We start from the raw sequence: 24,189 nt of genomic DNA, 5'->3' as shown, positions 1-24,189 counted from the left end.
GTTAATTTTAGCCACAGCTTTAGGGTTATCAGACTTGCTAATCAACTTGTATGTCTGTGAGAGACAAAGCATCAGTCTTGGGCAACATTCCAGGACCGGTCGCTTACTTCTGCAGGCAACCAGACCACACCGTAAACGACGGCCCCCTGGCTTCGGCCGTTGCAGCTACTTGCTTAGAAATTCACCCTGGGGCAGCCTACCACCATGTACAGCCGCCACCACGTCCTCTCCTTATTGGAGGAAAAGGGATTTTATTGGCATGCGTCAGGAGGAATGGGAAAGTATAAAGCCATCCTTTTAGGCGATCCTAATGTGAGGCTACAATTAACATCAGCTTTAAATGCAATGAGACTTGCTCCGGATTGAGACTCTGTAAACTCCAGAACATGTCATCGAGCATGGATATTCTAGCTGGCCGAACTTGACTGACCAGTTAGCAGAACGAGAGTTAAAACTCTTCATCGATGGGTGTAGCTTCATGGACCAAGGTAAGCTTTGCTCTGGGGTTACGCGGTGGTGACTTTACAAAGAACTTTATAGGCAAAAAACCTTACCCCCTGGGAGGTCAGCACAAAAGGCGGAAACCATTGCTCTCACAAGAGCCCTGCTTCTGGCTGAAGGAAAACAGGTATATATATATATATATATATATATATATATATATATATATATATATACACATACATACCTATATATATGTGTGTATATATGTGTGTGTGTGTATATATATATATATAGCCTTTTTAGTAGGACTTGCCCATGGAGCCATTTAGAAAGAAAGAGGGCAACTCACTGCCAATAACATAGATATTAAATATGCTTCTAAGATTCTGCTGTTGTTAGATACAGGCCACCAACCTGCACACATGGCCATCATGCAGTGCCCTGGCCATCAGCAGGGAGAAACCTATACAATCAAAGGAAATCAATTGGCCAACCAGGGCACAGAGAAGGCAGCAAGAGAAGGTGATCATCTAGGCTTGGTAGGATCTCTCCTCCCTCAGACTGCCTTGCCTCAGTACCAGCTGGTATACTTAAACAAAGACAAAGAGCCAAGGAATGGGGATTCACTTTTGACCAAGCTGGACAGGCAATGCACAAGGACTCTTCTGATTGCCAGAGACAATCCTGAGTGCTGTGCTCTGGCACAGACATGACGACACCCCTTAGGTGATGCCACCTTGCAATAGATCCAAAAATATATAATGGGGCCTGATTTGCAAAAGACTGTTCAACAAATTATACAGTGTTGTGAGATCTGTGCTCAGAACTGCTGTTAAGCCTCCGCAGACGGGAATTCAACATAAAGGGGGTGTGCCCCCTGAGGACTGGCAGATAGACTTTACTCAAATGCCTTGAGCCTCTGGAAATTTTAGGTACTTGCTAGTGTTTGCAGACACCTTTTCAGGATGGGTAGAAGCCTACCCCGCCTGACCTGGAAAGGCCTGTGGAGTAGTTAAAGCCCTTCTGAAGGAGAGCATCCCTCGATTCGGATTGCCAAACACCCTTCAAAGTGACAAGGGGCCCACATTCATTCCCAATATCACCCGGCAGATAAATGCTGCCTATCAACTGGAAATTATATTCTTCCTAGAGACCACAGTCAACAGGAAAAAAAACCGAGTAAATGAATCCCGTTCTGAAAAGGAGGTTGCCAAAATATGTCAGGAAACCCATATGACTTGGGGAAGGCGTGGCTGTTGCCCTGTTGCAGATTAGGATGGCTCCCGATGCAGGTTTAGTTTAAGCCCCTTTGAAATTCTGTCTGGTCGGCCATCCCAGGTCTCTGCCCTAGCAGGTGAAACAGCCGGTGCTTTGCGAGATCTGGCAATAGCTGTGTTAAGACTTTAGGCACGATTCGAACTCCTGTCCATGAGTTTGCCTCCAGCAGGTCTGCGTATCTTGTTGATGTGACCCTGCACCCCTTTCGCCTGCGAGATCGAGTCCTCCTTCAGACTTGGAGAGAAAAGGGACCTGAACAGCAACTGGCTGCCAAGTGGACGGGAGCCTCAGGGTTCTGCTAAACACGCACTCACCTGCCCATCCGCTGAACTGAAGCCGCAGACACATCACACGGGAATAAAGGTGGCGCCGCCCGAAGTCCCTCCTCTTCTAGGACGTGAGAGCCCCTAGAAGACCTAACGCGGCTCTTTCATGAATGCGATAAGTAGCATGAAGCTCTGGGCTGCGTTGTGTGTCCTGTCCCTCTGCTGGAGCTGCACCCCCGCGTGGAAGGACAATTCCTTCGTTCGCATCTCTCAATCCATAGGCTCCTCCGCTAACTTATCCCATTACTGGCTCTGTCATGTCAAACCTTCCTCCCGGCTTGATTCTGCTGACCCTCTGGTCATGCCCGTTTTAAATTTCTCTCAGATCCCGAGTTTCCAAGTCACTTATGACATGAAATTCCCTAATGCTGTTTACCGAGTGAGGCTTGTTAGTGATGAATTTCCTGTTCCTTGTTTCTTCCTCACCCCACCTGAGAGCTTGACAGCCACGGTTTCAGGTAAATACTGTCAAAAGCCTGAATCCTCGGGGCACAAGAATTTGACCACGCCCCATGGGAGAACTACTGTCGCTTGTCAGTATAATAAGACATATTTCACTGACCCCGTTTCTCTCCCTTTGATTCGACAACGATGTGCAAATCCATCCTCTGCCTATGCTTCTACTGAACTATGCAGAACCTGGAGGGATCAAAACACGACATACCTGAAGGGCACCCCCACCCCCTTACAGAGTTGCCATATGACTCCATCATGGACCCTGCCTCGCACTGACCCCTGGTTAGAAAACATCTTGAGTCACCTTCCCCAAGGGGACAGCCTTAATTTTCAGAATATGACGGGGATCTTATGTGCTCCCATGGGGTACGTTTTTGTTTGTGGATCCCAAAATGAGGCCTGGGCCTATAAATGCCTTGACAGTTGGCATGTTGGTGGAACCTGCCTATTGGGCTACTTGGTAACCCCATTCTCTGTCCAGAATGTTCTAGAAACTGTCCATTGGACCAGTCCCCTCACTCTACTCACTAGGATTGCTCGGGACCTCCCTGAAGGAGACAGTTATTTCTTCGGCTACACCTTCCTTCCTTGGTGGAATGTGGCAGCTCATCAACATGTACTGAGGAACCTATCAAAAACCTTAGATATTATTGCGAATGAAATGGCTGCCACCCTCACTGGGCTGCAAACGTCCTTGGATTCTCTTGCTAAAGTTGTACTTGATAATCGTATAGCTTTAGATGACATGCTAGCTAAACAAGGTGGAGCCTGTACTGCTGCTAACACTACTTGTTGTACATCTATCAATTCCTCTTCTGAGGTAGAGACTCATATTGCTAAAATTGGACAGCAGGCTACTCGGCGCCAACAAACCTTAGGACATCAGAGCAGAACAAAGTTAGATAGAATGCGAAACTGGTTCACAGACCTTTTCTCGAGGAAACTGAATGGGTTCCAGTCGAACCTAGGTAGTATTCTCAAATTATGTCTCATTCTTCTTCTTGTAGTTATGGTATTCATAATAATTATGTACTGTATAATTAAGAGCTGTGCTAAGAAGGCTAAGACTCCTAAGACAAATACGGAAATGCCCATGGTAAATCTTTAAACCCCATGTTTCAGAGGAGCATAAAGAACATTTCATAGATCAGGTCAAATTGTTCCATTCCACAACCTCACCTCGCCGACCCCGATCATAGGAAGTAGTCAGATGAGAGATGATGTCCCATTATCCCCAATTCCACATGATTATGGAATGGAGCAATTGACAGTGGGAAATTGTAATAGAATAAGTAACCAGACTCTGTGACTCCATCTTGCTCAAGCCTGGCATGTCAGTTAGCAACTTCTGCTTAGTCCTACTTGGAGATATGCTAATCATTAAAGGACTCTAACCTGTAGCCCAGAAATTACTGAAACAATCTCCCTGCTTGAGACTATGTCCCCAAAGAAGAAAGGAGGTTTGTACCAAAATAATGATTGTTTTTTAAAAGGAGCCTCTATGACTGCACCACAGCAGCCAGAGTTTGTGAACCAAAAGGAAAGAAGTTTCACTGTCCCCCTTGGGCCCTTGCTGACATCCAGATGTCTGTGTCCATCAACCACCTCCTGACCTCAAAACCTCTCTTTTTTCCCTTTCCCCCGACATAAGAGAAGCCTGAATTCTGTACTTTCTCATGGCGGGTCTTTAGGATGCTAGTCCACCATCTGCTCAGCCTGCTGGCTTTCCAAATAAAGTTGCTTTCCCTGCCTCAACTTTTTGTCACTAGACTTATTGGCTGTCATGTGGCGAGCAGAAAGAGCTTTCACTCAGTTACAGAATGCGATTTGGGTAAACGGAGTGAGTGCACTGTTCTTAGGCAGTAAATTGGTATTCTAGAGATTGCAGCTCTAAATGATGTAAGTTCAATACTGTGACAGTAAAAAGAGGAAAATGATTTGTTTGTAACTTAAACTGATTGGAAAGCTCAAGAGAAATAAGCATTCCAATAAAATGCAGAAAACGTAAAGAAGAAGAGTAATGAAAGCCCACTAGCCTTGCAAGATTTATAACATTTCATAATGTTTCACTATAGAAGACAATTTTGTTGTACTTTAGGAGAATATTGATAGATCAATGTTGAATTAAATTATAAAATAAACCAACACAGATGTGACAATCTAGTAGTATATGACGGTGGGAAACCTGGGTAGTTATTTGAGGAAAAAAAGCTGGAATTCTACCTCAGACACTTTACTGAACACACTACAAACACTTGCCCCCTTCTCCTGTTAGATCACAAATTTAAAAGTTAAAAAAATGTAACAAAACTGTTCCTTGGAAATATGGGCATTTTTTCCCTATAATACTGCTGCTGGTGGTGGCGGGAGGATGCTCAAAACGTGACATTCATACTCCATAAAGAAAAAAAAAGATACATTTGACCACATGAAAATGTAAATGTTCTCAATGATAAAAATATTAGTCAAAATAAAACTGCCAAACTGAGAAGCATACTTCCAACTCCCGATGCAAAGACTAGTTTTCCTTATGGGGCATTTTGCTAATTACAATTCACATCTTCCCCATATTTCAATGTTTCTAGAACTGGAATGTGGGGAAGCTTCTTAAAATCCAAATTGCATTATGGTGGGAAACAGAAGGCTGTGAGAAGGGGAGGTGGGATATCAGACTCGTTGGGCGACATTCCTGCAGCTGGGGTCAAGAGCAGGCTCGCTCTTCTCAATTGCAGTGTCAGCCCCAGAGCCCAGCCCTGGTGGCTTCCAGTTCCTTGAGGAACTGTTTTTAAGGAATGCTTCAATGCCGGTGCCCTTGATTGCACAGAAGACACTGTTGCTGGGGAAACCGTGGACACGAGGACACGGAGGACTCAGTGTTGCAAAGTGATTCTGAGGAGTCAGACACTGAATTGAAGACATTTGCTCTATTTCCCGTCTCTTTGTTTAACAATGAAACATGGCAAAACTATATGCTCACTTAAATGTAAAAGGCTTATTTTAATATGTTCAAATTAAAAATTATAGGTGATAAGAAAGCATTCTTTTTTAACTTAATGGGCAGAGTTTTTTTTTCTTTTTATAATCAATGATGTCTTTGATTTTGTTATCGGTGTGGTACTCTCTGTGTCTCCACCTGTTACTAGTAGAAGTGGGATTTTGGGGTGCTGCAGGGATAAGAATTTGTTGGGGCCCTCAGGGGGGGATGAGGTAGTGTGGAAAGCTTTATTTCTGTGGAATTGAACCCTGAGTTCCCAGGGTCCCCTCTCTCTGCGTCCTGCCATGGAAAAAGTCCCATTTATCTTCAGCAGGGCTCTGAGCAGAGTTTCTGCTCCCTATTTGCACGGTCCAGTCCAGCATCTGACTGGTTAGCCTGTGCCCCCGCTGCATTCCACTGCGTGTAGGGCCCGCACGACCATGGGCCACCTGGCTATGGAGGGAGCATGGAAGCAGGAGTCAGCAAGAGGAACAAGAGAGAGAATTCCTTTGTCTGGGGATATTACCCTTCCAAGATTTTGCGTGCTTGCAGTGGCTCTACCCCCTAAGCCAGTTACCTTTGTTCCCGGTTAGACTGACAGGTAGCACCTTCCCTATGTCACCCTGACTTACCTGCACATGCACCATCTTCCCCTTGTTGGACCCCTCCCCTCAGGGGTTTGAGAGAATGGGCCGGTGTTCCCCTGGGGAGTGTGAAGCTGCAGCTGCCCAGAGGACCAGGCTTACAATGTGTGGCCTCTGCTTTGCTCCTTTCCTATTATTAATATCAGCCAGCTAGTTACGATGGTATTGATTTGATGAAATATAGAATATAACGGGCTGTGACAATTTAACAAAAGACAAACAATCTATATTCATTTTTAAAGAAATGCAAGTGGCACTTAATATGAATAGATGTTATTCATAACATTGAAAATAAAAATTAAGAATGAAATGCCATTTCGCCTATCAGATTTACCAAAGATCCAATATAGTGTGGATGAGAGTATGTGTAAACAGACATTCTCATTAAATTTCATTGGTGGATTACATTCCTTTCAAGGGATCAATTGATGTCCTTACAGGACAATTTGATGAAAGTCTGTCAAAATTAGAAACACAGATTTTGATCAGCAATTTTATATTTGCAAATTTATCCTATAGATGTGTAAAGAGATACACATGTACAGAGATAACTTTAGAAAGAGGTCTCTGCATTACTTTTAATTTTACAGAATAAAAACAATTTGTTTTTATGACTAGCTGAATACATGGTGAGACATTCAATCAATATACTATTATCCAATCCCTTAAAGTGAGGCAGATGTTTACATGCTAACAAAGAAATATCTCCAAAACATATTTTTGGCCAAAGGAGACCAGGTTCAGAATAGTAACTGTGTGTACATAAAGTATGCTTTCATTTGTGAAGTATACGAACAAACCAAATATACATGTATACACACACGAACACACAAAATCTTAGCATAACATATCAGTAACTGTTAATTATATTTTTAAATTTCAAGTTTTCTCAATTACACTTTACATTCAAGAAACTGTCATTTTTTTTCAATTAAAACACAAAAGAAAGACTAGAGAAAAGGTCATGTGACATTTTGCACTCTTAGGTAAGAAGCCTCCGGCAGCTTTTGGTACCTGGACACGGTGACTCATACCGGTGTCATAGCTGACATCTGTTTACCTTGAACCTGTTGAACGTCTTTTGCGTTCTTGGTGTGTGCATCAGGGAGAGACAGGTGCTCCCACCTTGCCGTTCCTTTGTCTCTTTTAGCCTAAGGTGACTGCTATGCTTAGTGTTCTTCTAGTTGTAGAGGTATTTCTGGGATCTTTCTGTTGAAAGATGCAGTTTTTTTTTGTTTTTTTTTAATTTGGTTTTGTCTTGTTGTCTGCATGAGCTGTTCTTTCTATTATTCTTTGGAAATATGTCATGGGGTCTGCCCGCTGAGATGGACATTTCTATTCTTTGTCCTGCCCGAGCTGCCAAACATGCCGCTGGGAGGGATTACGGAGAAGGCCGTGCTGTCACTGTGCCTGGAATGTGTCCTTTCTTTCTGGTGGCTGTTAGGACAAGCGCTGTTATTTTTGCTCTTGCCTGGGTTGAGTGATTTACGAGTGAACTATTTAATTTTTGGAACACTTGACATTTCTGACCTCTCATCCATCAACCCTCTGGAATTACTTTGTGCGGCAGATTGAAATACTGCTTCATTCCACTGCAGAGACTTTCGGTTTTCCTTGTCATAGGAAAGACTGCCGGGGTTTCCCCAGCAGAGTTCTCTGGCAGGTAAGCAGGTGGCTGTCAGAGGCAGGCACCGCCCGCGCTGCCGAGAACGGCGTGGAGAACAGTATCCCTGTTTACTAAACGCTTTGCTAGCATTCAATTCTTACAAAGTAAATTTTCTTTTTCTTGTATGTTTCACTTTTGTCATTATGATAAAACTAACCAAAAAACCATCTTAGAAATATCTTATCTTTCTTAGAAAGAAAGTTGTGTTTTAAAAAAACACAACTGCCCAAATAAATAAATTTTGCCATCGTCATGACGCTGTCCTTAACATAGGTGGCTTTGTGGGACAATAGTTGTCCTGCTTTTATTTCATTTATTTAGCATTTCAAAATTCCCATTTACAACGGAATACAAGCATTTTGTTCTCACACTCTAGAACAGATCGCTCCTTCCTTCACTGCACTGATGGTGAATGCAAGATAGTTGAAGGCTGGCAACTTTGGTAACATTCTAACAGTGAAATCGGTAAATGAATTAGATACTATCAGTATTTAAGGATAGTATGAAATCTTGGTTATCCAGTGTTCCACTTAGTGAGACAAGGACTTTTGTGTCCACATGTATTCTCTTTAACTATAAGAATTGTTGGTTCATGACTTCTATAAAAATGATTCTTGATCTGGAGATCTTATTAAGATATAGATTGTAATTCAGTGCATCTGGGGTGGGGCCCAAGATTATTCTGTATTTCTTACAGGCCTCCGAGTAATGATGATGCTACTGGTGCATGGACCACACTGAGTAGCAGGGCTCTACAATAGTAGGACTAAATGTACTTCATTCTCCCTATGACTCAGTGATACAATTATGTAAACTTTATTAACTTTATTCTCTCCAAGGCAAGTAGTAATTATTTATAATGTGCCCACCAACATCGTAGAGTCTATACAAATCTTTATGGTAAAGATTATGATCATTTAATGTAGCATTCAACACTTTTATGGTGTAGCAACTAGGAGATTATATAACACTAGAGGCCCGATGCATGAAATTTGTGCAAGCGGCTCAGCCCTCGCATCCCCTTGCAGCCCTGGCTGGCCCTCGCAGCCCCGGCTGCCTTGGCCAGCCCTCGCAGGCCTGGCTTTGTCTGGTAGGTCGTCCGGATGGTTGTCTGGAAGGTCATCCAGATGGTTGTTCTGATGTTTGGTCTAATTAGCATATTAGCTCTTTATTATATAGAATAGTGGTTAAGAGTTTAGAATCAGAAAATCCCTATTAACCATGCAACATTAAGCAAGTTACTTAATCTTGCTAAACCTGTTTTTCTTTAAAATTTTTTTTAATATATAATTTTATTGATTTCAGAGGGAGAGGGAGAGGGAGAGAGAGAAAGAAACATTAATGATGAGAGAGATTCATTGGTCAGCTGCCTCCTGCACACCCCTTACTGGGGATCGAGCCCACAACCCGGGCATGTGCCCTGACCAGGAATTAAACTGTGACCTCCTGGCTCATAGGTCAACACTCAACCACTGAGCAACACTGGCCAGGCTAAACCTGTTTCTTCATTTGTAAAGTGGGGATGACTAATAATTCTTGCTATATAGGGTTATTATGAAGGTAAATGAGATAAAGCACATAAAAACTCACATAATTTATGACACATATTGCATGTTCAATGAAGGCTAGCTTTCCCAATATTAGAGTTGGAAAGGGTATAGAGGATAAAAAATAAGTAAGGCTTTTTTTCAGTCCTTAAAGAAGACACAATTTGATGTATATTTTAACTAATCCTCTGTAGAAAGATTGGTAAAGAAGAACAAAAGTGCAATTGGAGCCCGCAGAGGAATGATTAGTTTCACTTTGGCATATGACAGCTGACTCTTACTGAAAACTCAGTATGCACCAATCAATCAGCAGCTAGTATTTTACATATATTAATTTATTTAATCCTCACAATAATTCTGTGGTAGGTTAAACCTTTAATCTCTACTTAATAGAGGAGGAAACTGCACTTAATAGAGAGGAAAATTTGATTTGCTCCTAAGTAGGAAGTAGTTGATATAGGTGTCAAATTCAGTCTGACTCCTGCATTCACCTATTAACCACTGTACTATTCTGATCTGAAAAGACATAAAGCCAAAGGTAATCTCCGAGCAGGGTCTTAGCAACCAGGCAATCCCAACATTAGGGTGAGAAAAGGAGAAGATTGAGAAACGGATTTCATAGGTATTGAGAATGGCCTGGGCAAAGTCAGAGACGGAACAATGGGAGCAAGTAAGTGAGTGTGTTTGGATTTATTGGGACACGCGTTAATAGGAGAATTGAATGAATGGGCCCGATAACTTGTGTTCTCTGAGATTTTAGTAATATGCCATTAATCTCCAGGAAATAGAGACTGTTTGAGGACTTCTTGGGTTCCCACTGGTGGTGGTGTTATTGGTGTGGAGCTCTGCATGTCCTCACCTGTTGCAGGTAGAAGAGGGCTTCTTGAAATGTCACAAGAAAAGGAATTTTCTGAGACTCACATGGAAGAATGAATGATTTTTATTTGCGTGTAATTAAACACCTGAGTTTCCCTCTATCCCACCAAGGGAAAACATCCCATTTTGCTTTCAGCAGAGCTAGGATTAGAGCCAGTGTTCAGAGTTTCCATACCATAATTGCACAGTCTAGTCCAGTATCAGGCTGGCTTAGTTTGTGTTCCCAGCTGAAGTCCATTGCGGGTGGAGTCCACATGGCTATGGAGGGAACACAGGTGAGTGCAAGGAAACTGGAGCAAAGCCAGAGGAACAAGAGAGGCAAGAGAGTGAATTATGTACTACCTCTCTGGCCTAGTATCTTTGTCTCCCAGGCTAGACTGACAGGCAAGTACTTTCCCTACGTTACCCAGACTCACTGCACATGCACCCATCTTCCCCTCTGTGTAGTCCCTTCCCCTACACATCTGCAGGGAATGGACTCGTGGTTCCCTGGGGAGTGCAAAGTTTCAGCTTCCTGGGGAAGCTTCCCAAATGGCCAAGCTTATAATGTCTGGCCTTCCTTTTGCTCCTTTCCTATTATTAATAACTAGCTAATTACAACAGTATCAGTGTTCTTTTGTGTGTGTTTTTTTTTTAATCCTCACCTGAGGATATTTTTTACATTGATTTTTAGAGAGAGTGGAAGGCAGGGAAGGTAGAAGAGAGAGAGAGAGAAAGAGAGAGAGAGAGAGACGTCGATGTGAGAGAGACATATTGACTGGTTGCCTCCTGCACACCAGGGCTGGGGGTGGAGTGGAGGGGAGGCATGACCAAACTACCAACCCAGGTATATGCCCTTGACCAAGAATTGAACCTGAGACCCTTAGGTCTGAGGGCCAACACTCTAACCACTGAGCCATGCAGGTCAGGGCTATCAGTGTTCTTTACACAACTGTGAAAAAGACCACAAGAGCCTAGCAGTTGACATATATTTAGGAGAAACATTCCCTAAGGATATGCAAGACCTGCATTTTTCTGTGTTGGATTTGGATGAAATGTGTGGTTTCAGTTTCTAAGAATGGTTTATTCATCCATTATACTTTCATCTTCTAATGCAACTGTAAGAGGAATAAATAATATTTGCCAAACTTTAGCAGCTGTTTTATTTTACCATTGGGATTTTGTTCATTTAACAGTTAGAGATTTGATTGTATAGTGTGGACAAAAAGGGGCCACATATTAAACCTGACAAGCTCAGGGGAGGCCTGCGCGGTGGGCCTTACAAACTTAGAGACCTAAAATAACCACACAGGATGGTCTGAATTTAAAACTTCCTAACTAAAAGCAAGTCATGGCAGGTAGCCATGTCCTAGGCCAGTAGCTTTCTTGACAAAGGTTAATCTTTACCTTAACTGAGCCTGTCTATTGTCTTTTTGCATCTAAGATAACATACCTTTGAAATGTCAGAGTAATCCTCATTTTTTTTTTTCCAGACCCCTCAGGGCACAACCTCCAACCAGAGCACAAGCTCCCAGAACCCTTCCTTGTTATCTTGTTCTTCCGCATACCATCTCATACCCGTCTCTCTGTGCTGTAAATGTTCATTGTTAACTATCCTACACCCAATGTAAAAGAAGTATGTGTCTAGCAGTTTTACTTTTTATCCAGTCTCAGAGATTTCCCTCGCTTTGTTTTCTCCCTAATCTATCACCAATGAATGTCATGGTACTCTCCTTACACTTCCTCCTTTGACTGTAATGTATAAAATAAGATACAAAACTGCCATTATCTGAAAAATATCCCGAACTTTCTTTTTTTTTCAGTGACTAAAGAACCAGGTGAAGACATTAACCTTTTTGATATAAAACAATTCCAAAGTTTATATAAGAAAATTCTTCAGAGGGCATTAAAAAATGTAAGAAAAACTTTTTTCCTGAATTTCCATGAAATTTAATTTCATGGCATTTGTGCACTTAACACACACACACACACACACACACACACACACCCCAAAATAAACCCTGCCATTCTCTGGAGCATTTTCTCGATCCTTTGAGATTTTGCTTCCCGGCAATTGTCATCAGTTTTGCTCAAATAACCTCATAAAAATTCTCTACAGGTTTGAACATTTCTTATGTTGACAATAGGCTTTGTCTAGTCTGTCTGGTTTATTATCTTAGAACTTCAGAGACTATATATAAGAAGCATAGCCGGCCAATTGCTTCCCTGCTTTCCCACTCTTAAAAACTCACCCCTTTCCTCTTGCTCTCTCTCTTACTTAATGGGCACACAAACATGATTTAAGAGACTTCATTGTATTCTTAGCTATACCATTTAATATCTGAACAATATTGGAAGATCCTTTTTTATTCTCTGGGTTTATTATAATGCATAACTGTACCAAGATGTTTGAGGGTAACCTATCAGAAGTACTTAACATTTTTCAGGAGAATATTTTTGTGTGGTTTTAGGTATTATTTTATTTCAAATTAGAAGCCCAGTGCATGAAATTTGTGCATGGGGTGTGTGTGTGTGGGGGGGGGGGTCCCTCAGCCTGGCTTGCACCCTCTCCAATCTGGGATCCCTCTCACAATCCAGAACCACTGGCTCCTAAGTGCTCACATGCCTGCCTGCCTGAGGTCCCTAACTGCTCTCCTGCTTGCCTGATGCCCCTAACTGCTCCCCTGCTGGCCTGATGGCCCTACCTGCTCTCCCCTCCTGGCCTGATCCCCCTAACTGCCTAACTGCTCTCCCCTCCTGGCCTAAACCCCCTAACTACCCATCTGCTCTCCCTTCTTCTCCGCGCCTTCAGACCCCGGCGCAGGAGTGCTGAGAGCTCTCTGCCGAGGCCCCGCCCCCATTCTGACGCTCCCCCTCTGGGCCAGGCAGTGCAGCGGGCCTGCTCGTGCCTCCGTCATGGGCAGTCTCAGCCTCTGAGGCAGCGTGACATTAGCACTGGGCAGGCCTGTGTGCGCCTCCGCTGGGGGAGGAAGTACCCGCTCCTGTCCCTGCCCACCAACTCCTGTGCGCGCGCAGCCTGTTGACTGGTCGTGACTGGGACACCGTTAGGACCAATTAGCATATTGCCTCTTTATAATATAGATACTCATGATCATTTTTTTTCTTTATAGATGTTTTATCCTAAGAAAAACAGCAGATAAATACCCTAGGTTACTCTATTTTTAGATAGAAAGTTAAGGCTCAGAGAATTTATCACTGAAACATTTTCTCTTAGAAGACTTGAATCTGGAGAAGGGTTATGGCCCACCTGTACTGTTTTTGCAATTGTTTCTATTGATCTATGCCAGTGGTTCTCAACCTTGGCTGCACATTAGAATTGCCTGGGGATCTTTTTAAAATCCTGATTTCTGGGCCTCATCCTCCGGAAATTTTGTTTCTTTGTTATGGGATGGGGCCACAACATTAGTAACAAAGAAAGAGAATTTCTGGAGGATGAGGCCCAAAAATCAGGATTTAAAAAAGATTCCCAGGTGATTCTAATGTGCAGCCAAGGTTGAGAACCACTGATCTATGCAGCCTTCTCTTTGCCAGAGTAACAAAGAGGTGTATCTTGGAAGTCAATTAAGCAGAACAGTGAATTTTGTCCACTCCTCGTTTCCCCATTTCCTATTTTGGCCATTTGATACTTTAGGAGAAAATAGCAAATATTAGGAGATATGAGCTAGAATATCATCTGTATTTTTATATGGCATTGTGGTGGCTGAATACAGGCCCCCAAATATATCTATACCCTAATCTCCAGATTCTGATTATTTATTTGGTAAAAGAGACTTTACTGATGTTAGGGGGACTATGATAGCACTTGGGGCCCTTCAGTATCAATGATAGATCAGACCTTGTACACAAAAGCCTTGGAAAGATTTAGACACTTTACCCAGTGTTCAGTTTCACTGACTCTGAAAACTTGACCAGGAGTGGAAACTGAGCAAGCTTGGCATTGCAATTCTATTGGGAGAATGATATCAGCCTGTAACAAGAAACAACCTCTTTGGTTTCTCATCAGTCTTGTCCCTGTGTTTAGTGGCCATCCATGGATCTCCATGGGTCAAGGTCTCTTGGCTAGCAATCTGGTCTTGCTGCCAGCTACAGTAATTACATCAAACTTGAATCCGAAGCACTGCTACATGGCCTCCTCTGTTCCAGAATCCTACCATCTCAGTTGTTGATAGAGATCCCAGTTCTGTAACACCATCCCCATCGTCAATCGTGTCTGGCAGAGGACAGCCATTTCTGAGCTGCTCAGTGATGTTGTGACCTCTTCACTAGCACATTATGTGTTAGTGCAAGGCCTCTTCTACTTGTGCTCCTGGTGAACATAGTCATCCAATGTGCTCTCCACTCCTTTATGATAGATCCATGCAACAGTGCGACCTCTGTAAGTCCTTTCCCCGTTCCCAACAATGCCAAGGCAGGTCTAGGGCCTTCACCTCATCAGGACTCTCGCAGTGGTTCTCAACCTTCCTAATGCCGCGACCCTTGAATACAGTTCCTCATGTTGTGGTGACCCCCAACCATAAAATTATTTTCGTTGCTACTTCACAACTGTAATTTTGCTACTGTTATGAATCGTAATGTAAATATCTGATATGCAGGATGTATTTTCATTGTTCGCGACCCACAGGTTGAGAACCGCTGCGAGAGGTTGTTGCAAGTGCATGTTTTTAAGTCATGGGAGAATATTCCGAGTTAGCAAACTCTCCATTATCCAGCTACATATTCTACCCTGGCTCAATACCCTCAGGTCCCAGTCCCAGGCATGTTCTATGAGTTCCTGCTGGAACCCATTTTCAAGGCACTGCAGATCCTTATGTGAATAATCCCTTTAGCTTTTGGTAGGGTCAGCACTTTCTCAGTTGGGCTAAGCTGAGCTTTTGTTGCTAGTTATTGGTATATTAGCCAGGAGGAGAGGTGGGGTGGACACGTATTTTCTTGCAGACATGCGGCTCTTCTGAGGTTTATGCATGAACTCTAGTGTGTGTGTGTGTGGGGGGGGGGGGGGGTGGCTGCTATCCCTCAGCTTGTGTTTGTCAGTCCATGCGTTCCTCTTAGTTAAAACTTTTGAGAGATAATGACTGATTGGCCCAGCCCCACCAATAAACCCTCTAGGTCAGGTGCGATCAGGAAGGCAGAACCTTGACACATGGACTCAACAGTTGAGCAGAGAATGTGTATGAAAGCTCAGTTCTAAAGAGCTGGGTGTTTTGGCTAGGCTAGCACCCTGAAACTGTGACAGTAAAGACAGAGGCCATTTCACAATGCAGGTACACAGAGAAGCTTCTTTTATTTTAACTATTGTACTGAGGGGAAAGGGACAAAGTAGGGGGGTGTTTGATATTTCTGTTATTTTTCCAAGATATAGGCACATGGGAGCCATGTAGGTTCTGGAGTTTGTTCTGAGTTCTAAATCATGCCTGTGATTTCTATTCTGTGTATTAATGTTAACAAAATGAAAAGCCAGTGGAAACAACTTTGAAGTAACTTCCAACTAGGTTTTATAATGCTTGAGTGATCTTACAACAAAGCTGATTTTAAAAATATGTTTAAAGTAGTCAGTTATAAAAATAGAGGTCGATTATTTTTTCATAATTCCTTAAGTCTTTTTGTATTGACCCATTATTTTTGGTTGTGAGCCACTTTTAGCAATTTCTCAGTACATCTGGCACCAGGAGGTAATTTTTTTAAACATATATTTTTTTATTGATTTCAGAGAGGAAGGGAAAGAGATAGAGAGATAGAAACATCAACGATGAGAGAGAATCATTGATTGGCTGCTTCCTGCAACCCTGGCATGTGTCCTTGGCTGGAATTGAACCTGGGACCCTTTAGTCTGCAGGTCGACACTCCATCCACTAAGCCAAACAGGCTGGGGCCAGGAGGTAATTTTTAAGGTAGTAAAGAGACTGAACAAGAAGCTGGGTTTTATAAGTTCTTGAGCTAGGCTTTGCCTCTGAAGATCTGGGATAAAATAATAGGTAGTTCCCATAGTCCAGGGGAGAAGTGCTTTCTTAGTAAATTACAGGAAAGCTCTTGCTACATATAGAAGTCATATGGAATAGAAAACTAGATATCAACTTTACAAATGAAATTTAGCTTATTGATATAGTTCTGCTTTCCCCCTGCCTGTTGTTTTTAAGCTGGCCAGAATATAGGTGATCAAACAGAAACTTTAAAAAATTAGAAAGCATTTTTTTTAGTGATTATTAAACTATAATTGAACTGTCAATGTTGACTGGTTGTTTGCTTTCAAACTTCATGGCAAATGACAGCCCTGGTAGTTCCTCAGTAGTTACCTATTAGAGCTCATTCTGGATAAAATGCATTTAAAGATTTGCCCGGCCAGCATGGCTTGATGGTTGGGTGTCGACCTATGAGCCAGGAGGTCACAGTTTGGTTCTGGTCAGGGCATATGCCGGGGTTGCAGGCTCAGTTCCCAGTGTAGGGTGTGCAGGAGGCAGCCAATCAATGATTCTCTCTAATCATTGATGTTTTAATCTCTCCCTCTCCCTTCCTCTCTGAAATAATAATAATAAAAAAATCTGGCCCTGGATGGTTTGGCTTAGTGGACAGAGCGTCGGCCTGTGGACTGAAGGGTCCTAGGTTCGATTCCGGTCAAGGGCATGTACCTGGGTTGCGGGCACATCCCCAGTGGGAGGTATGCAGGAGGCGGCTGATCGGTGTTTCTCTCTCATCGATGTTTCTAGCTCTCTATCCCTCTCCCTTCCTCTCTGTAAAAGATTAATAAAATATATTTTTTTAAAAATCTGATTTGTTTGGTTTCATTTTTTATCTCTAGTAAATTAAGGGTTCTAAGATTATTATTTTGTAGAGTGTAAATGCTCATCTATTATAGAGATGACACAAGATCTACAGAAATTCCTTGATTTCTTACATATGGTCTACTACAAGAATGGTTAGCTGTAACGATAAGACTTTCTATATAATACATGTATATTCACTTATTTTGAAACTATATGCAATATATAGATATAGATATATAGATCTCCTAGGGGAAGAAATTTTCAACTATGGAGCTAGGAAAAAATAAAAATTCAAATTCTTGGCTAAAGGAAAACTACACTACTAACTTTCTGTTTAGAAAGATATTTTTGGCCTGGCCACTGGTTGAGTGTTGACCTATGAACCAGAAGATCACAGTTCTATTCCTAGTCAGGGCACAAGCCCAGGTTGTGGGCTTGATCCCCAGTGTGGGGCATGCAGGAGGCAGCCAATCAATGATTCTTTTTATCATTGACTAGAGGCCCAGTGCATGAAATTCCTGCATGGGTAGGGTCCCTAGTGGCTACCAGCTGCCAGCTGCCAGCTGGGGCCTCCCTTCCCTGTGTGCTGGCTGCTGGCTGGGGCCTTCCTTCATTCTGTGCTGCCCCCTGGTGGTCAACATATGTCATAGCGAGTGATAGAACTCCCAGTTGAACTCCCGAGGGGACACTTTGCATATTAGGCTTTTATATATAAAGACTAGAGGCCTAGCGCATGGGATTCATGCACTGGTGGGGGGCATGGCCTTCGGGGGTTGGCCCACTGTGGGAGTGCCACTCATCCAGGTCAGCCGAGTAGCTGTGGACCCGCCCTCTGAGTGGCTGCTCCCTGGTCCGGCATCTTCTGTGGAGCCAGAGCACTCGCCTCTCCAGGGGACCCAGTTGGGCCAGGCCCAGGGACAATAGCACTGAGAGTGGTGGAGTAGGCCTCCGTCCCATGGCAGCCACGAACCAGCCTCCCAACCTCCAGGGTCAGCTCTGTAAGCCCAGCGGCAGCGCTGCATGGCCTGTGGGCATCCAGAAGAGGCAGCAGGGGGTGAGGAGGATTAGCCTGGGGCAAGGAGGCAATGATTGCAGCTGGGGTTCCTGCCCAATAGACCTGGGGTTTGCAGTGGGAGCAGCTGCTCATACTGGTCAGCTGAGTGACACTCCCCTGGTGGTCAGTGTACGTCATAGTGACTGGTTGACCAGTTGTCCCGGTCATTATGCTGTTCGGTTGCTGGGCTTTTATTATATGGATGTTTCTATCTCTCTCTCCCTCTCTCCCTTCCCCTCTGAAATTAATAAAAATATATTTTAAAAAAGAAAGTTTTTTTGATATGCTTAAGGTAACGAAAGTTGCAGTTGTAAAACTCTCAGCATTTGGGATATACCTGAAGAGCGTCTATCGGAAGTGGCTCAGTCTATGATTTAAAAGAGTGGAAATCGGTGGTTTTGTACCTACTTCCTACTGTGCCAGTGGTTCTCAAATGTTTTGGTCTCAAGACATTTTTATACTCTTAAAAATTAAGGAAGACCCCAAAGGGCTCATTGTGGAAGATTTTAGAAGATATAAGGATCCACAGGCATCTATTTCACTAACTGTCAGAACGATGATGGCCATAGAGGCTACCTAGCCGTTGGAAATGTTCACTGTACACTTACACTCAGATGAGGAGGAGAGTAGAAAAGGCACATACTACCTCAGTTATTAATTTAAAGAAGTTTGACCTTCTGAACCTCCAGGGATTCCAAACCATACTTTGCAAACCACTGCTCAACACATTGTCTAGAAGAAGTTTGAATAAAGGGAAACTAACTTTATTGAGTTTAACAATATAATTTAGTATCTTTATTAGGTAAATATGAGGTTTCATTTATGGAAAAACATGTTACATCCACATTGTAAGAATTGTGTGTGTGTGTGTGTGTGTGTGTGTGTGAGAGAGAGAGAGAGAGAGAGAGAGAGAGAGAGAGAGAGAGACTATAGTTAAAGAAAAAAAGGCAACACAGCCTGTTTGGGGAAGACCAAGAAAGCACGTCTTTATCTCACAGAGATTGGGAGTCTTGAGCAGACCAGCCTTGGGCCTTCCTGAGCACAGGGTACCACTTCCTGGCTAGAGTCTCCTGCTGACACATTTGAGGAATTCTATTCGCAGGAATTCAATTTGGGGGAATAGATGAACCATGGGGCTTGAGGAGGGGCCAGATTTGCAGGCCAGAAGTTCCTTTGAAGGGAAGGAACTGGAATCTCTCCAAGAGGAGTGCAGGTTTGCACAGGGAAGATAAAAAAAAGAAAGAATTACCTCTGATAGACTGAAGGGTAGAGCCTCCGACAGAAAGGTAAAAACTAGAAAAGGGGACTTTTCCATAATTTTCTGTTCTTGGGCTCCCCAAAGAGTCCTGTTTAGCATACAGTTTTAAAGGTAACTCCTTCTTACACACATATAACACTTTGCAGATACGCCCAGTTTTTCAGTGAAGGAGGTTTCTGTATGTGGAGAGTGAAGTTCAAGGGTTGTGAGAGAAATGACACTTTCTTCACATTTCCCCTCCGTGGCGATCATCGGGCAGAAAGTGCATGGTGTCAAGGGGAGCCAGCACGGGTGTCCCTGGGAACTCTGTCCTGAGTGTGCGGTGATCACAGACACAGGGCTGGTGGTCGGGAAGCTGGTGGAGAACTGTCATGGGAATAACAAGAATGCCGGTGAAACAAACCCTCTCCCTTTCCAGGGGCGGGAGAGGAGGATGGCCCCTGACAGCCCGGGAGGGAGCAGGGAGGAGAGCGCTCTGGTGCTTAAAATTTATTTTATTGTCATTCTCCTTAAAAAGTGACTTCCTTAGACGTATCGTGGCAGTTGCAAATCATTGTCACCTTTCGGCCTTGACCAAATATGAAAATCCAGCATGCTGGTTTTGACGGGTTTCTCTGGCATCTAATTTTGAATTGGTTGTCCTTTTCCACTTGTCTGTTGAATGCTTTCATCTCTCGGTTGTAGATTTATTTAAATGGAAGATAAATTTCTTCAGTATCTGTGCTAATGAGAGAAATAGCAGGATTACTGATCAAACTGTTTAAAAAACTTCTCTAATCCGTGAACTAGTATTTCTCTTTATTTTCCCCCCATTGGAATTGCCGTCTGTCTCTGGTTAAAGGCAATGTAATAGAAATCAAATCTCACATTAAAAATGATATATCGCTATGTCCTTTTTAGCACCAGGAAAATGTTCCCAATACTTATTACAATTAATTTATTTTAGATTAATTTAATATAAGGATATATATCTTCTGTAATTTATACTTTATATTAAGTATAATGAAATGCATTATATATTAAGTATACTTGTATGTCCTTTTTAATGAAAAGGGAGTGTCTATGACTAGCACTCACCATGGGGAAATAATATATACCACATTCAGTGCAGCCATTCAGGTCTTCAGTGTCTCCAAAAATGTAATTACAAACCCAGCTGGCATTTGGAGCAAGTATTATATCCACATCTGTCTAATGCATTTTGTTGCATCTATTAATCTTTTATGCAGGGTGTTTAAAAATTTGCTAAAAATAAGGCATTCTTTTCATGTAACTAAACTATAATTCATTTATTTTGTTATTTCAGGGGGCATAAAATTGAGCAATTCTCCTGCCTAAAGCGTTCCAATTTTAATTAAAAATACTGTTTCATGTTACTGTTAGAAGCCTTTATTTCACCGCCTCCCTCAATTGGTACAGTCTTTTCCTTCTTCTACAATATGGCATTGAACAAGTGAGAACACTTATTTTTTCCCCCTCCTCTACCTAGTGTTGCATATCAGGAGTTAATAATAAAACAATGGACCCTTAACATTGCAAAATACTTGAATGAGTCAAGACCATTCAAAACTTTAAATCCTTTTTGAATTGAACAATAGTATGAATGAAACATGGCCAAGGATATGTAGGTGGCAGTATTGTGAAACATAATGAAACCATTCTTATCGTAGTATCATATTCATCACCCGTTATTAAAGTTCTTCATCAATTCACAGAGCTTAGTGATGACATCCAGTGCTTTCCTTATTTTCATTGTATGATATACAAAGCTTTGGCTGTGAGGTTTTAATTAAGCGATTAGGAAACCAGCTAAAAACTGCTATACTTTCCCTTGGAAGGGGAAATATCATTAATAAAGTCATAGATATGGCAAAGATGAAAAACTGTTACTCTTCTTGGAATCCTCTGAAGCACTTTAAATAACTTTTCCTCCTGTAAAGACCAGAATGTCACAGAATGTTTGAAGTTCCTCCACTGTTCTTTGAGAGAAAAGTTAAGTGGAAGCAGAAAGGAAAAGAGAAACATTAGCAGAGCAACTAGAAATCTTACTCATGCCACGTTAATAGTCTATGAAGTGATATTCCTGCCAGTTGGAACAAATCCTGCATTTGTTTTTCTTCCTTTAGTGTTTAGAGTTAATTTGCCCATAAAAATATTTTCCCGTAATCTTCCATCCTGTTTATACTGTGTCATTTTCCTTCAGAGAGGGTCAGGTAGGTAATCTTTCTCCTTTCTCCTATCCTTTCAGCGAGCATTGCATGCACACTTACTGGTTGCTAAACACTAAGTTCTCTTTCCTAGGCTCCCAGATGGAGGACTGATCGCATGAATAATCCCCACTCTTCCCTCTCCTCTGAATCCGCCCTTTGCCATGTGAATGTCTGGTCCCTCTCAATAAAGAGGGACAGTCTACTTCCCTGCCCTTGAGTCTGGGTTTCCTTTTGGTTTGCTTCGGCCAATAGTGTGAGCTGGAAGGGTGTGTTACAGTTCCAAGCCGAGCCTCCAGGGGCAATCGTGTTTTCCTCTAGCTCAGCGGTTCTCAACCTTCCTAATGCCGCGACCCTTGAATACAGTTCCTCATGTTGTGGTGACCCCCAACCATAAAATTATTTTCGTTGCTACTTCATAACTGTAATTTTGCTACTGTTATGAATCGTCATGTAAATATCTGATATGCAGGATGTATTTTCATTATTACAAATTGAACATAATTAAAGCATAGTGATTAATCACAAAACCAATATGTAATTATATATGTGTTTTCCGATGGTCTTAGGGGACCCCTGTGAAAGGGTCGTTCAACCCCCAGAGGGGTCTCGACCCACAGGTTGAGAACCGCTGCTCTAGCTTAATGCCCTTTGCCATTTCCATGAGAGCATGCCTGGCTTAGCTGCCTGGAGAACTGAATGGCAAAGCCATATCATCTCAGTTACCAGAAGGGGCCAAACTTCCTATTGGAGAGCTATCTATTTATCAGATAAGTTTTAAGTATATTATTTAAATCTTCTTTATCCCCATTTAATTTGGGTCTGTTTGATCTGTAGACTTCTTAGAGATTTATATTTTCTTTATAGGGTTTATGTAACATTTTCTCAATAAAACTCAATTTCTTTCAGCAGACCGTATCAACTTTAGCTTTATATATACAGACTTACCATGGTTTGACTGAGGGTTTTTTGACTTTATGATGGTGCAAAAGTGACATGCATTCATTAGAAAAACCATACTTCAAAATTGGAATTTTGATGTTTTTCAGGGCTAGTTGTGGGCTGTATGAGGCCCTCAGAATCATTTGGTCTGGCCCTGCCAAGGCAACTGCAGGCAGGACTCAAAATTCAATAAATCTAGGAGCTTTTTTTCATAGTAACATAAATTAATATTAAGTGAATTATAATAATTATGTAAATTTTGAGGGATAAGCAAGGAGCACCCTTTAGGGGATAGACAGGATACATATGAGTATATGATGGGACAGACACCTGTGCTTCTCATTAGCTGCCCTCAGCCCATCTGCCTGTGTTGTGGTGACTCAGATGTATTTCAAATCTTTGTTGTTAAGTGCATAAAGTTTTATGACATAATTTTCTTGATAGATTCAATAATAGTTTTCTGATGACAATTTTCATTTTGTAATCTTATTTGGTATTAATATTGTTTCCCTTTCTTTAGTTAAGTGTATGCTAGAGATTTATTGGTCTTATTTTAACCAATCCTATGTTTTATAAAAAATACTGGAGGATTTAAAATAAAAAAATACATTTTATCTTTTTAAAGGAAATTGTTGATATTTTTAAAAAGATTAATATGAAGAGATAAACTTTCTCTGAGATTGACTGAGAAAGAGAAAAAATAAAATACAAAATGAAAAGAAATAGCTATAAAGGTAGCAGAAGTTATAAATTATAAAATAATTGTGTTCTTTTATAAGCAACCATACAGAATAATTGAAATCCTGAATTACACACTTTTCGGGAGAAAGTATGAGATGCCAAAATTGGCACAAGAAAAAAACTCAAATAGACCAATGGTTCTTTAAAACCTTGGATTGGTAATGGAAACTCTTTCCAAGTTAGAGTGAGGCAAACATATCACAGTTAAGTTTTTATGACTTTAATTTATAGATAACAATTTTAAAAGTTTTTCTCATTACAGGATATCTGAATGTTGCTGTGTTACTAGTGTACATTAGAAGCCTAAACTCAATGACAAGAAATTAAATCATAATCCATTTCATAAGTGACCATAGTAATAAAAATTCTACACAGAATAGTTATATTTTCAATAACTAATATATCATGACCAACAGTTTATCCTAATAATGTAAGGATTTTACAAAATAATAGTTATATCAATGTAACATATCAATATGTTACAATATGTTACTTTTGAGTGCTCTCTTTTTATGTATAATCTGTCATTTTATATGAGTTTCAAATCCAGGAGGCTTACTAAAGTGTCTGTTTACTCTGTCACTTGAATAGAAGTTGCATTTGTTGATTTTCTAATGTTGAACAATCCTTGCCTTTCCCGGAAAAGTATTAATTTGGCCATTATGTGTGTTTTTTTAAATTAATAAATCTTTATTGTTCAGATTATTACAGGTGTTCCTCTTTTTTCCCCCCATAGCTCCCCTCCACCTGGTTCCCACCCCACCCCATGCCCTTACCCCTTGCCACTGTCCTCATCCATAGGTGTAAGATTTTTGTCCAATCTCTTCCCGCACCTCCCATACCCCCTTCCCCCCAAGAATTGTCAGTTCACTCCCTTTCTATGCCCCTGCTTCTATTATATTCACCAGTTTATTCTGACTTAATTTTTAGGTTCACTTGTTGATAGGTGTTTATTTATTGTCACTTTATTGTTCATAGATTTTTTCTTTACCTTTTTCTTCTTCTTCTTCTTCTTAAA

Source organism: Myotis yumanensis, unplaced genomic scaffold (genome assembly GCF_028538775.1).
Source record: "Myotis yumanensis isolate MYYU_CA2020_CCGP unplaced genomic scaffold, mMyoYum1.0.hap1 SCAF_5, whole genome shotgun sequence".
NCBI classification, from domain to species: domain Eukaryota; kingdom Metazoa; phylum Chordata; class Mammalia; order Chiroptera; family Vespertilionidae; genus Myotis; species Myotis yumanensis.
The sequence above is the reverse complement of the archived record's forward strand: the minus strand, read 5'-3'. Positions refer to the sequence as shown.